Source organism: Peromyscus leucopus, chromosome 1 (assembly GCF_004664715.2).
Source record: "Peromyscus leucopus breed LL Stock chromosome 1, UCI_PerLeu_2.1, whole genome shotgun sequence".
Classification (NCBI taxonomy): domain Eukaryota; kingdom Metazoa; phylum Chordata; class Mammalia; order Rodentia; family Cricetidae; genus Peromyscus; species Peromyscus leucopus.
In genome coordinates this window covers 14,136,296-14,149,806 of record NC_051063.1, presented here as the reverse complement: position 1 = coordinate 14,149,806, position 13,511 = coordinate 14,136,296, and the positions used below count along the sequence as shown (strand labels likewise).

Sequence of the window (13,511 nt, the reverse complement as noted above, 5' to 3'; positions counted from 1 at the left end):
AATATCACCTCATATGAGCTAGGATATCTATTACCATAAGGTAAGTAACAAATGCTGGTAAAAACACAGAGAAAGGGGAATCCATGCACTGTTGGTCAGAATGAGAATGAGTAGCACATTATGAAAACAGTAAGGAGATACCTCAAAAGTTAAACTACCCCATAGTCCAGCAATCTTACTATTCTCCAAAGGAAACCAGATGTCAGAGAAACGTCTGCACTCCTTGTTTAGTTCAGCACTATTTACAGGAGCTAAGACATGGAATCAACATAAATGTCCATCAGTAGCAGAGTGAACAAAGAGAATGTGACAAATATACACAGCAAAACATTTTTCAGCCTTACAAAGAAGTCACGTAGCACTTTGCTCTAAATGAGTTAAGTCACGCAGAGAGACAAATTGGGCATGCCCTGGCTCACATGTGGAATCCAAACCCATTGATCTTGTAGTCAAGAATAGAGTATTGTGGTCACTTAGAGATGGGAGGGAAAAGGGAACCATGTATCAACCAAAAACAAATAAGTCAGGGAGAACTGACCTTAGGCCTTCTGGCCCACTCATATCTTTATTTATTCCACACATAGAAATTAAATATTGAATAATAAGCATGGCGTGAAGATTCTGGGAACTCACAATGCAGTAGGGAGACAAAGCAGACAGAAAATATTTACACACCATTTTATATAAATAAGTCGGCAAAGATTCAGTCAGCTGTATACCTGAACTAACCAGATCTGATCATCTTTCTGACAAGCTTCATTCTTATCTGAGAATTTATTATGCCTAAATACAGGACATTGATTAAAATCTATGGGCCAATTAAAGCAGTTTTGCTTGCCAGATTTACCTGGCAGCTACCCACACTGTCAAATCAATCAAGAGGAGGCCCTTTGTCATTCCTAGAATGTAAATTACACCATTTCAGTAAGGACTGTGTTAGTCTTATGAAAAGCTGATTAAACAATTTGTTAAAGACTAGTGTTCTAGAGCAGTCTTTGCGCACTGTAGACCACTCTTACTGGTATGTCCTTTATTCATGTCACAGATAATGGCAGAGCCTCTGTCACAGGGGTGAGGCGCTGTAGAAGGTGAGCACATCAAGTAGAAACTTCCTCAGGCAAGAAAAGACTTGAGATTGTTGCCAATGAAAGAAAGAGCTCTGGTATCTAACAAGACTAGAATGTTGTTAGGGACTTGTGTATATTTCATGATAAAGGTACAGATGGGAGAAGCAATTTCTAGAAAAGTCTTTACCTGTGCGTATTGCTGGAAGATGGAACGGACATGGCCAAAGTAGCCTTGATAATAACTCACATAAAGAATAAGATATGTCACACTTTCAAATGTCAGTAATAACACCTAAAAGCAGGAGAAAACTAAGACACAACAGCAGTATTTAGGTTTTCTTAATCATGTCACGATAAGTTATTTATCTTCTCTATACTATATGTATAGGTAACACATATATTTGAGAATTCTTTTCTTAGCCTTTAAAAATATTTATTTTTATTTATATTTTTATTGTATGTGTTTGCCTGCATGTGTTTAAGTGTAAAAGATGCATGTCAGGTACATGCTTAGCCATAAAAGGGAATCTGACCCTTTCTCAACTGACATTGTAGGCAGTTGTGAGCTATCATATAAGTGCTGGAAACCAATAGATGTGCCTAACTGCTTCACCATCTCTCCAGTCCCTGTTAATGTGTTTTAAATCACACTGATTAAAGAAGAAATTACCAAAAAAAAAAAAAAACCCTATGTTTTTACATCCTGGTTGGTTATATTTGTAATTCCAGATTCCAGCAGTTATCCCAAAAGTCATTCCAAATAACCCATTACACCATCTGGGCAGGTTGTATTTATAGCCAGTGAAAAGGGGGAAAAGGGGGAATATGTAAAACAGAAGCACAGAAGCCTGAGTTATTATGGCTTGGTCTGTTGTACTTGAATATAATTTGAAGAATTGACCACTTGAGATTGGTAGAAACTCAGCTATTAAAAACAAGGTTAGGATATACACCAAGTTAGGTTACAGTTCACAAGTATAAAGTAACTTTAAACCCAAACTTTATATATATAGCCTGTTTTGCACACAGAACACACACACACACACACACACACACACACACACGACACAACAATACATGTGGCAACTTAAGATACTTTTTGAGCACTGGTCATGACCACTAGTGAGCAAAATCCAAGTATTTGAAAGTAGAGGCTACAATGTCATTTCTTCTCAGTCTTCACTTCTCAAAAGTCCACGGGTTTTCTGGGACTCAATGTTTACCATGTGTAGTAGCACCTGATGTATGCATCTTTTCTCTACTATAGAGTTGACGGAAATGAATCCAGTCACTACCTATTCTTCTCCACACAACGCCATACTATACTGAGAAATCATACATATTTTGAGGGAGTTCTCACATTGACCAATCAAAATCATGTCATCTGTGATTTTGAAAAAGTACACAAACAAAATTTTGAGTAAAGGAGGCTCCTTATAAATGTATGCTTCTTATGGAACTTATATATGATCTATTTTCATTGAAGAACACTCATGACAAAATATCAGTAATAGCTTATCATATAAATTGATTGTTATCTTACATTTTTGATTTACATGGTAAGATTAGAAACATTATTACTAAACAATCCTAGATAGTTCTTAAAAGGCAGAAGCTGGAAGATCTCTACTTTGGCCCCTGCCTGAATGAGATAGTCAAACTCTGTCTCAAAAAAAAAAAAAAAAAGAAAGAAAGAAAGAAAGAAAAAGAAAAAGATAACTAAAAACTAAAACAAATCGAAATACTAAGCCAAACTATATGATGCTTTGAAAATATGTAAGTGATTTGTAGAGTTTTTCTTATTTATTGTGACTAATACATAAAAATTTTCAGTCTATTCTGTCTATTCTGCTAATCCAGTGGATCTTGTGACATGTCCAACAGTAGGGTACTAAATGGAAGTCATCACCTTTGAAAAACTGAATTTTATTAGAACATCTGCATTGTGTTCTTTAGAAAGTAGCTAGTGTTGACTGAAATAACACTGAATAAAAAGTGGGTTTTATATTCCAAAAATATTAAGGCTAACACTTTAAAATAATTAAAAAGAAAAGAAAAAGCAAATAAATACCGGTAAATTGGCTCAGCAGGTAAAGGTGCTTGCTGCCAAGTCTTAAAACCTGAATTTGATGCCTAAGGCCCACATGATAGAATGAAAGAACTGACTCCAATATGTTGTCTTCTGACCTCCACAGGGTTGCATAATGGCACATGAATGTAGTAGCAATTACAAACACATACATACACACACACACACACACACACACACACACACACACACACACACACAATAAATAAATATAAGATTTTCAAGCAGTATAATAAGGAAAACTGCAATAAACAGGGTAAAGAAGTAAAATTACCACTTTTAACCCTAGCACTCTGGAAGCAGAGCCAGGCAGATCTCTGTGAGTTCAAGGCCAGCCTGGTCTACAGAGCGAAATCCAGAACAGGAACGAAAACTACACAGAGAAACCTGTCTTGAAAAAAAAAGTGAAGAAAAAAAAGCTGTCACTAAGAAGCATTGATTAAATGTTCTCTGCTTAACTGTGGATACAGTGTGATTGGCTGCTTGTGGCTACTGCTGCCTTTACTGCCTCACTATGGTGGACTGCACCTCAAATTCTGAGCCAGAATCAACGCTCCTCAAATTGCTTTTATCTGGGTGTCTTATCAAACCCAGAGAAAAAGAAACTAAGATATACAAGCTGAGAATCTCCCCAAAGTGGCAGAAACAACATATTTCTGGCATAATACTTCTAAATTAAATAATATGCACACTTATATGATTTATTAAAAAACCCAAACTAGAGGCTGACCTCTCAAAATGTGTATTTTCTAAGTGGAACTGTTGTGGGTTTGAAAGAGAAATGTCTCCTATAGGCCCGTGTTCTTGAACACTTTGTCTACAGTTGGTGGTGCTGTTTAGAAAAATGATGAAGCCTTTAAGAGGTACAGCCTTGCTCAAGGAAGTACGAGTATGTCATGTAGGGTGAGCCTGTGAGGGTTTGTAGGCTTCCCTACTTTTTTTTTTTTTTTGACAGAAAAACTAACCAGTGTCCTGTGTGTGGGTGAAAATGTGATCACCCACCTTTCTGTTCCTGAGGCCATGTATCCCATGACAATTGCCATACCCTCCTCACCATGATGCACTCTATCCCTTTGGAACCATAGGCATATAAGCCTTCTCCTTTACATTGTTTTAACTTGAATATTTTATCACAGCAACAGAAAACTAACTAAGCAATAGCAAAAATACATGAAGTTCTATGAAGAATTTAAATAGAGGTGAACTGTCAGTGTTAGTTACATGCTTAACCCGGGCTCTAGGTTTTATCTCTGAGATGTGGATCTGGGAGAACCTTCATCTTCAGGTTTGTCGAAATGACTCAATGAGGGAAGTGTTTGCAGCACAAGCATAATGATCTGAGTCTGATCTCTCAAAATCCATATCGAAAAGCTGGGGTGAGTTGGGGAATGCAGGGCACAGATGATCCCAGTGTCGAGAAGGCAGACACAGCAAGTTTCCCAGGATTTGCTAAACACCTTCTCTAGCCCAAAGTCATGATGAGTAAGAGACCTTGCCTCAAAGCAGAAGTAGAATGGGTGAGAAAGACACCTGTCATCAGCCTTTGGCCTCTGTACACATAAACAGAGGAATACAACATACACATGCACACATTCACAAACAGGATGAGATAGAGATTACATAGAAAGATAGGCAGATAGGCAGACAGACAGACAGACAGATATAAGGGGAGAGAGAGAAGATTCAGTAGAAATCAGTTTCATTAAAAAATTCATGCATAGCCTCTTTAATCAACCACTCTTAAATTTTCATCAAAAGAGTAAATGTTTCTGATGACTTCTAATTTACTTTCCACTTTACCAAATAGCTCACCATGGGAACACAGCCACCAACCAGCTACTAAGACACTGAACTTGGCTGATTTAGAAACTTAGCTAGCTATACATATTGATGGTGATTCTCTTTAGCAGAGAGCAAATGTATTCTTGCTTACTTCAAAACTTTCATATGCTGGCAAAATATCAATTTATTGAATTGAGCTTTTTAAAAAATCCTGTTCCCCTAAATGATATAATTAAAATTCTTTGGCAAAACATGCATTATATAAGAGGCTCATGCTACTCCCTAAGTAGGAAGAATAAGAGAGCATGAATTTATGAAGTATACATATTAAGGATGGCAATCTAAAGAATAAATAGTGTTAATAAAAATAGAACTCAGTTCTTCCTTTGGAAGACTTAGAACAGTAAATAACACAAAAAGCCATCTTCTGGTAATGGGTGAGTCCTTAGAAGAGCAGACCTAGATTTCTTTCTTTTTTTTTTTTTTTAAGTAAATTTATTTTACAACATCATTTAGTTCAACATAATAGCCACAGATTCCTCTGTTCTCCCACTCTCGCCCCCCTCCCCCTCCCCCCATCCCACCCCCCATTCCCACCTCCTCCAGATCAAGGTCTCCCCCAGGACCGGGATCGACCTGGTAGACTCAGTCCAGCCAGGACCAGTCCCCCCTCCCAGACCGAGCCAAGTGTCCCTGCATATGTCCCAGGATTCAAACAGCCAACTCATGCAACAAGCCCAGGACCCGGCACCAACACACGGCTGCCTCCCAAACAGATCAAGCCAAATGACTGTCTCACCTGTTCAGGGGGCCTGATGCAGTTGGGGGCCCCTCAGCCTTTGGTTCATAGATCCTGTGCTTCCATTCGTTTGGCTATTTGTCCCTGTGCTTTATCCAACCCTGGCTTCAACAATTCTCGCTCATATAAACCCTCTTCTTTCTCACTAATTAGACTCCCAGTGCTCCACCAGGGGCCCAGCCGTGGATGTCTGCATCCAGATTCCTCAGACCTTCCTTGGATGGGGTTTATGGCACAACTAACAGGGTGTCTGGCCATCCCATCACCGGAGTAGGTCAGTTCCTGCCGTCTCTCGTCCATTGCCAGCAGTCTTTTGTGGGGGTATCTTTGTGGATCTCCGTGGGCCTCCCTAGCTCTCTGCTTCCTCCCCTTCTCATGTGGTCTTCATTTACCATAGTCTCCTATTTGTTGTTCTCCCTCTCTTTTCTTGATCCAGCTAGGATCTCCCACTCTCTTTCCCTCGACCGTCGCTCTTCATTGTTCCCACTCATGACCAGGCTCTTCATGTAGATCTCATCCATTTCTCCATGTCTTTTTTGGGGTCCCGTTTTCCAGGTAACCTCACTGGTGATGTGAGTAGCAGTTCAGTCATCCGTGTTCCACATCTAGTATCTTCCTATGAGTGGGTACATACCATATTTGTCTTTCTGAGTCTGGGTCACCTCACTCAGGATGATTTTTTCTAGATCCATCCATTTGTCTGCAAACCGTATGATGTCATTGTTTTTCTCTGCTGAGTAGTATTCCGTTGTGTATATGTGCCACAATTTATCCATTCTTCAGTTGAAGGGCATCTAGGTTGTTTCCAGGTTTTGGCTATTACAAACAATGCTGATATGAACATAGCTGAGCAAGTGCTCTTGTGGTATGATTGAGCATTTCTTGGGTATATGCCCAAAAGTGGTATAGCTGCATCTTGGGGGAGATTGATTCCCAATTTTCTAAGAAAGCGCCATATTGATTTCCAAAGTGGTTGTACAAGCTTGCATTCCCACCAGCAGTGGAGGAGAGTTCCCCAAGTTCCACATCCTCTCCAGCATAAAGTGTCTTCAGTGTTTTTGATCTTAGCCATTCTGACAGGCGTAAGGTGGTATCTCAGAGTTGTTTTGATTTGCATTTCCCTGATGATTAGGGATGTTGAGCAATTCCTTAAATGTCTTTCAGCCATTTGGGTTTCCTCTGTTGAGAATTCTCTGTTTAATTCTAAAGCCCATTTCTCAATTGGACTGTTGGTCGTTTTGATGTCTAATTTCTTGAGTTCCTTATATATTCTGGATATCAGTCCTCTGTCACCTGTGGGGTTGGTGAAGATCTTTTCCCATTCAGTAGGCTGTCGTTTTGCCTTGTTGACCGTATCCTTTGCTCTACAAAAGCTTCTCAGTTTCAGGAGGTCCCATTGATTGATTGTTTGTCTCAGTGTCTGCGCTACTGGTGTTATATTTAGGAAGTGATCTCCTATGCCAATGCGTTCAAGATTACTTCCTACTTTCTCTTCTAGCAGGTTTAGAGTAGCTGGATTTATGTTGAGGTCTTTGATCCACTTGGACTTAAGTTTTGTGCACGGTGACAGATATGGATCTATTTGCAGCCTTCTACACGTTGATATCCAGTTATGCCAGCACCATTTGTTGAAGATGCTTTCTTTTTTCCATTGTACAGTTTTGGCTTCTTTGTCAAAAATTATATGTCCATAGGTGTGTGGGTTAATGTCAGGGTCTTCAATTCAATTCCATTGGTCCACATGTCGGTTTTTATGCCAATACCAAGCTGTTTTTATTACTGTAGCTCTATAGTAGAGCTTGAAGTTAGGGATTGTGATGCCTCCAGAAGTTGTTTTATTGTACAGGTTTCTTTTAGCTATTCTGGGTTTTTTGTTTTTCCATATGAAGTTGAGTATTATTCTTTCCAGGTCTGTGAAGAATTGTGTTGGTATTTTGATGGGGATTGCATTGAATCTGTATATTGCTTTTGGTAAGATTGCCATTTTTACTATGTTAACCCTGCCTATCCATGAGCATGGGAGATCTTTCCATTTTCTGACATCTTCTTCAATTTCTTTTTTCAGGGACTTAAAGTTCTTGTCATATAGGTCCTTCACTTGCTTGGTTAGTGTTACCCCAAGGTATTTTATGTCATTTTTGGCTATTGTAAAGGGTGATGTATCTCTAATTGCCTTCTCATCTTCTTTGTCCATTGTATATAGGAAGGCTACTGATTTTTTTTGAGTTGATCTTGTATCCTGCTATGTTGCTGAAGGTGTTTATAAGCTTTATCAATTCCTGGGTGGAATCTTTGGGGTCACTCAAGTATACTATCATGTCATCTGCAAATAGGGAAAGCTTGACTTCTTCCTTTCCAATTTGTATCCCCTTAATCTCCTTATGTTGTCTTATTGCTCTGGCTAGAACTTCAAGTACTATATTGAATAAGTATGGGGAGAGTGGACAGCCTTGCCTCGTTCCTGATTTTAGTGGAATTGCTTTGAGTTTCTCTCCATTTAATTTGACGTTGGCTGTTGGTTTGCTATATATTGCCTTTATTATGTTTAGGTATGTTCCCCGTATTCCTGATCGCTCCAAGACTTTTATCATGAAGGGGTGCTGGATTTTGTCAAATGCCTTTTCTGCATCTAGTGAGATGATCATGTGGTTTTTTTCTTTGAGTTTGTTTATATGGTGTATTATGTTGATGGACTTTCGTATGTTGAACCACCCTTGCATCCCTGGGATGAAGCCTACTTGATCATGGTGGATAATTGTTCTGATGTGTTCTTGGAGTCTGTTTGCCAATATTTTATTGAGTATTTTTGCATCAATGTTCATGAGGGAGATCGGTCTGTAGTTCTCTTTCTTTGTTGTATCCTTGTTTGGTTTAGGAATCAGGGTAATTGTAGCCTCATAAAAGGAGTTTGGTAATGTTCCTTCTGTTTTAGCACAGAATTCTATCTAGCTTTCAAAAAAGAGCAAATGCCAATACTCCATCAAATTTTTCACAAAATTAAAACAGAAGGAACATTGCCCAATTCATTTCCAGGAAATACATTTGAGAGTCATCAGCAGGAGAAATTCACAGTAGCTGATGAGATGCATGTATGGACTATGAAGAGTAGATCTGAGGAAAATACCAGAGTACCTACTCCAAAATCAAGAATGGAAGAAAGGGAGCAAGCACAATCAAGTTTACTGAAGCAAGTGTGTTTTAAAAGCTAAATGGGCATATTTAGGTATACAATGTAGATTGAAGTGCACATATTAGATAAAAAGAACAGAAAATACTAAAAATGACACACTTGCTGTTGGGTTTTGTTGGGTTTTGATTGTTTACTTGTTTGTTTGCTTTTGAAACAAAGTTTCTCTGTATAGCCTTGGCTGTCCTGAAACTCACTCTGTAGAAGAGACTGGCCTCAAACTCGTAGAGATCCACCTGCCTCAGTCTCCCTAGTATTGGGATTAAAAGCATGCACCACCATGGCCCAATTACTATACTGCACTTTTAAACTTAAAATTTGGTACAAAATTCTATGTCCATATTGATCACAAGAAGAGATAATCAAAGCAGATATAATAGAAAATCTAAAAGTTCACTTTGTTTACTGACTCTGGAAAGTCAGCCAAGAGTCACAGATGATTCTGATGACTGATGTGCAAAGCTAACATAACAGTGTGATTTGGTATTTATACTTGGAAGATAACTAGATAATCAGAGTGGACTATGGAGACAAGATCTTCAGACACAAAGCATGATGTAAGCATTAGCTATCTACACTACAAACACATCCAGCATTCTGACTCATTGGGCCTTCTATTTGCAGTGGCAGTATGGTAAGCTAAAAGTCTCATCTGTGATTAAATGAGGTTTAAGCAGGAGCATGTGAGTGACTTCTAGGAAATCTTACTTTCCTAATTATAGAACGGTACATGTGTGACTTTCATCTTTTTCTTGTTTTAATTACGGATGCAATGATTAAAGATGCTGTAGCCATATAACAATCAAAAGGAGCTATAAAGAGTAGCAGAAATTTACTCCAAATGTCACAGGACTGTAGTGTCAACAGAAACTGTCACTTACTATTAGTCATTTTGTCATTAAAATATAAACTCCAAGTTTTAAGCCATTTAAACTGCGTTGCTATTATTATTAATGATTCCTGAGTACCATCACAACTAAAACAGAAAACTAGTGATATAATCTAGGAAATATTTAATGGGAATCCTACCAAATGAGGAAATGACAATTGGGAACAGAGAGGCCAAACCTATAAAATACATCATGGTTGAATCTCCAGGGTCAAAGAGATGTAAGAGGGATTGAAGATTGAAGGGCCATTCTGATGTTCTAGCTTACGAAGAGTTCTTTTTATGGCTGATCCCCTACTAATCATATCTCATTTATTAATCACAAAATTATTTTAATCCTCCTAACCTTTTCAAGTGTATTGTTCAGTTTTGCAGCTTTTCATTCATATTCCTGTTCAGTAACCCCACATTTCCACTTTCAATATATTTTAAATATCACATTTTTTGTAAAGCTTCCTTTCAACTACTAAGCCATCAAAGAAGAATATTCTTGTCTGAAAACAAATTTACCATTTTCTGGATAACTTTGTAACAAGTGGTGTTTTGAATATATTATCAGTTTAACTATTTTAACTGGCTGGGGTAATTACAGTGAGATGGTCTCACTTCACTCAAGGCCCCTCCTCCAGTCATTGTTCCATTATGGGCTACACCTTGGTATACGAGCCTTTCAGCTGAAGACACTTCATATCCAAACCACATCATTCTGCCATTACACCTTGCATTCATAAACATCTTACAACACACACCAAAAAAATGCACGTAAAGAGCTCATATCATCTTAGAATTTTTTTCATTGTTAAAAATTCCAAGTCTTGAGTCTATTCTGAGACTCGTGGCATACTATTAGCTCTGGAGCCATTTAAGATTGAAAACAGCAAGGTACCTCCATCTTGAACACTGGTGGACGAGGGTAAAAGTTTCCACTCTGAAGAAATTAATTGGAGCCTAGAAATGTGGGGTGGGGCAAAGCAAGACTGAAACCCATCAGGGCAAATATGAGACCCTGTTGGTCTGTGTCTGACATTCAGGAAACATGGTAGACAAGCAAGCTATGTGCCCCCAAATGTTTGGTAAGCCTTATTCCTGTGCCCAGGTAGACTGCAACTCATAGGGATTCTCCTTTTGGTAGGCTCTGCTCACCAAGTGCTTTTTTCCATAGTAGACTTTCCACATCCTTGGAATCTTCAATTTTCTGGAATCTCCACTCAGTGCTTGGCTTCAACCTCACAACTTCATGCATCACCTGACTCTTTTAAAGTACCTGGTATGCCTTGTCTGCCAGGATTATTACTGAAGAAATGATTTTCTTCTTAAACAATGGGAATGTAAGGCAATTCTCACTGCCTTCTCCTAACAAGCTTTACTCACTACTACCTCAGGTTCATAAGTGGACTTCAATATAGGAATCTGCACATGCTGCTTGCTTTGCCTCCTTAATATACATGAGTTAATTTGGTGTTGGGTGAATTGTTTCAAGGAGAGACTTCACTGAAAAAAAAAATTCCGAGTGAAGTTTTTTCATTTATAAACTATGACAGAATTAAATGACAGTTATAAAAGATAAAAGTTTTTGTCAGTGGTTCAAGTAATTCTGAGGCTCCATAAGCCCTGCTCAGTGTTTTGGATGCCTAGCTTACAGAGTTTAGATATTTAGGAACCTATGTTTTAGAAATATGGTGATGTAGTTCAGAATCTGAAGGTTATCATAAGGTGACTTGTTAATTTAACATTCATTTTGGAGACTTGCTTTCCTTTCTGTGTGAGAATGTTTTGGTTACTGAAAATCATTTGTGGATACTGTCATTAAAAGTTGACTTTGAAACTTCAAATACACACCAAACCCCACTCCAAGTTTAGAAAAGAAAAAAGCCTATTATGTAAGTTGCAGCTGCCCTGACAGGAGATAGTAAAAATATCACAAGTCATTTACTCAGTCACTTCCTGAAAACATGAAATTTATCCAGATATGGCAAAAGCACTCCTAACCAAGTAGAAATTATTTGTTAAATCAATGCTTTGACTCTACTATGCAGAATTGAACTTTTAATTTTAGAGCTACAGATATGCACAGTTGGTGTAAACTCCTAAAGAATCTACTAACCCAGCTGAGAACATAGGTCTACATTCCTTTCAATGTAAGAGCCATCTTCCTTCTCTTGCACTGGCAGAGGCCACAGGAGGATTAATTTCCAAAGCCTACAATTCAGGGGATTTTGTACAGAGGGACTCTGAAGCTCAAAGCAAACAGACATCTTGGCTCTGCTCTTCCTGATACCCTTCCTGGCTCCTGCTCTGAACTTCTCGACCCTGCCTGTTTATCACCAGCTAATTAAACATGATTTTATATTTCAACCTCCTTCTTCCTTCTTGATACTGTGGTCAGTTAAACCTCTACCCTTCCTCCCAATTCTTCTCTCCAAATATCATACCTCTCACTGGCTCCACTCATGGGGGCATTTCCCAGCTTCCTTCTGGTTGTAGAATCCACTCTGGCCCTCTTTCCTGTTCCCAAGTTTCCCATCCAGCCCCAGACTCCTCCCTACACAGTTCTATCCACCCCTCAGCTTGTCTTTCAGGCTTGGATGTTCTCTGGCCATTCCCCCAAGCAGGCTCAGTTCTGGGCTCTGTCTCTGTTGTGAGAAAGACAGTTCCAGTTTCTTAGGACATACTCAGCTTTGCCAAAATTCTCTGTCTTTAGATGCCTCCTCCAGCTTCCCCACTGAGACAGATGGCATTTTTAGGCCCAAGTTTTTCAGAGTGGGGATGAACAAATTCATTAAAGCTGATGATCAGCCTTTGAAATTGCTTTTCATTTAAGAAATTCTTCCACCTGGAAAGTCCTGTCACATTAAGAAGGTGTTAAAAATGCATTCATCCCAAGAGGATCAGATTTAGTTGATCTTTGTGCATGGTGGAATTATTTAACAGCTCACAAAACAGAGCTGATGTATGTGTCTAGTTTTCTGAACCCAAGCAGACACTGTCCCCTGGCTTGATCTCACATACCTCTTTTCTGAAGGACTTAAGATTTGTGTCACCTTCCACCCCTTGTCCTCAGCAGTAGTTCACCCCACATTGACAGAGACACAGTGTGCCTTCATAGCTTTCCAAGACAGTTGCAGAGAAAGTTGGCAATATAACAAGGCCTGGAAGACTGCCAAAGAAAGGTTGATAAAGAGAACTAGAAAGACTCAGACTGAAGGGATCAATGCCAGCTGACTGGTCCTAGAGACCCAGGGAAGGATTGGTGGAAGTATGCTGAATGCCTTTTTCTGGCTTCTGTCCTGTTTTTCCTCTTACCTGTATTTGCAAAAGTATGAATCTGGGCTTGGCAATCTTCCAGTTAATGAGGAAACTGGGACATGAGAGATTGTTACTTTAAAAGAAAATGTTTCTTTATAAAGACAGAAAGGTAGTGGTGGGAAATAGTCAACTTTTTAATAAGATAGTGTCCTTCTCGTGAAACACACACACACACACACACACACACACACACACACACACACACATAAATGCATGCATGTATATTCACATAGACTCATCTATGCATGTACATACAGACACGTGCATACATATACCAACAAACGTGCATGCATAAAGCACACATACAAGTACATATGCACATACATACAAACACATATATACACACATACATGCAAACATATACACTCACATATCACCCACTCCATACTCTG

General features: G+C 38.9%; 1 protein-coding gene across 1 annotated transcript in view; it reads right to left on the bottom strand.

The window, feature by feature from the left end:
- Positions 1–12,314, bottom strand: part of Aldh1a1 (aldehyde dehydrogenase 1 family member A1) — a 122,065-nt gene extending 109,751 nt beyond the window's left edge. The window contains exon 1 of the mRNA XM_028893773.2: positions 12,246–12,314. The gene's annotated coding sequence lies outside the window, so the exon portion shown is untranslated. The remainder of the gene's footprint in view (positions 1–12,245) is intronic.
- Between the last annotated feature and the right edge of the window lie 1,197 nt (positions 12,315–13,511).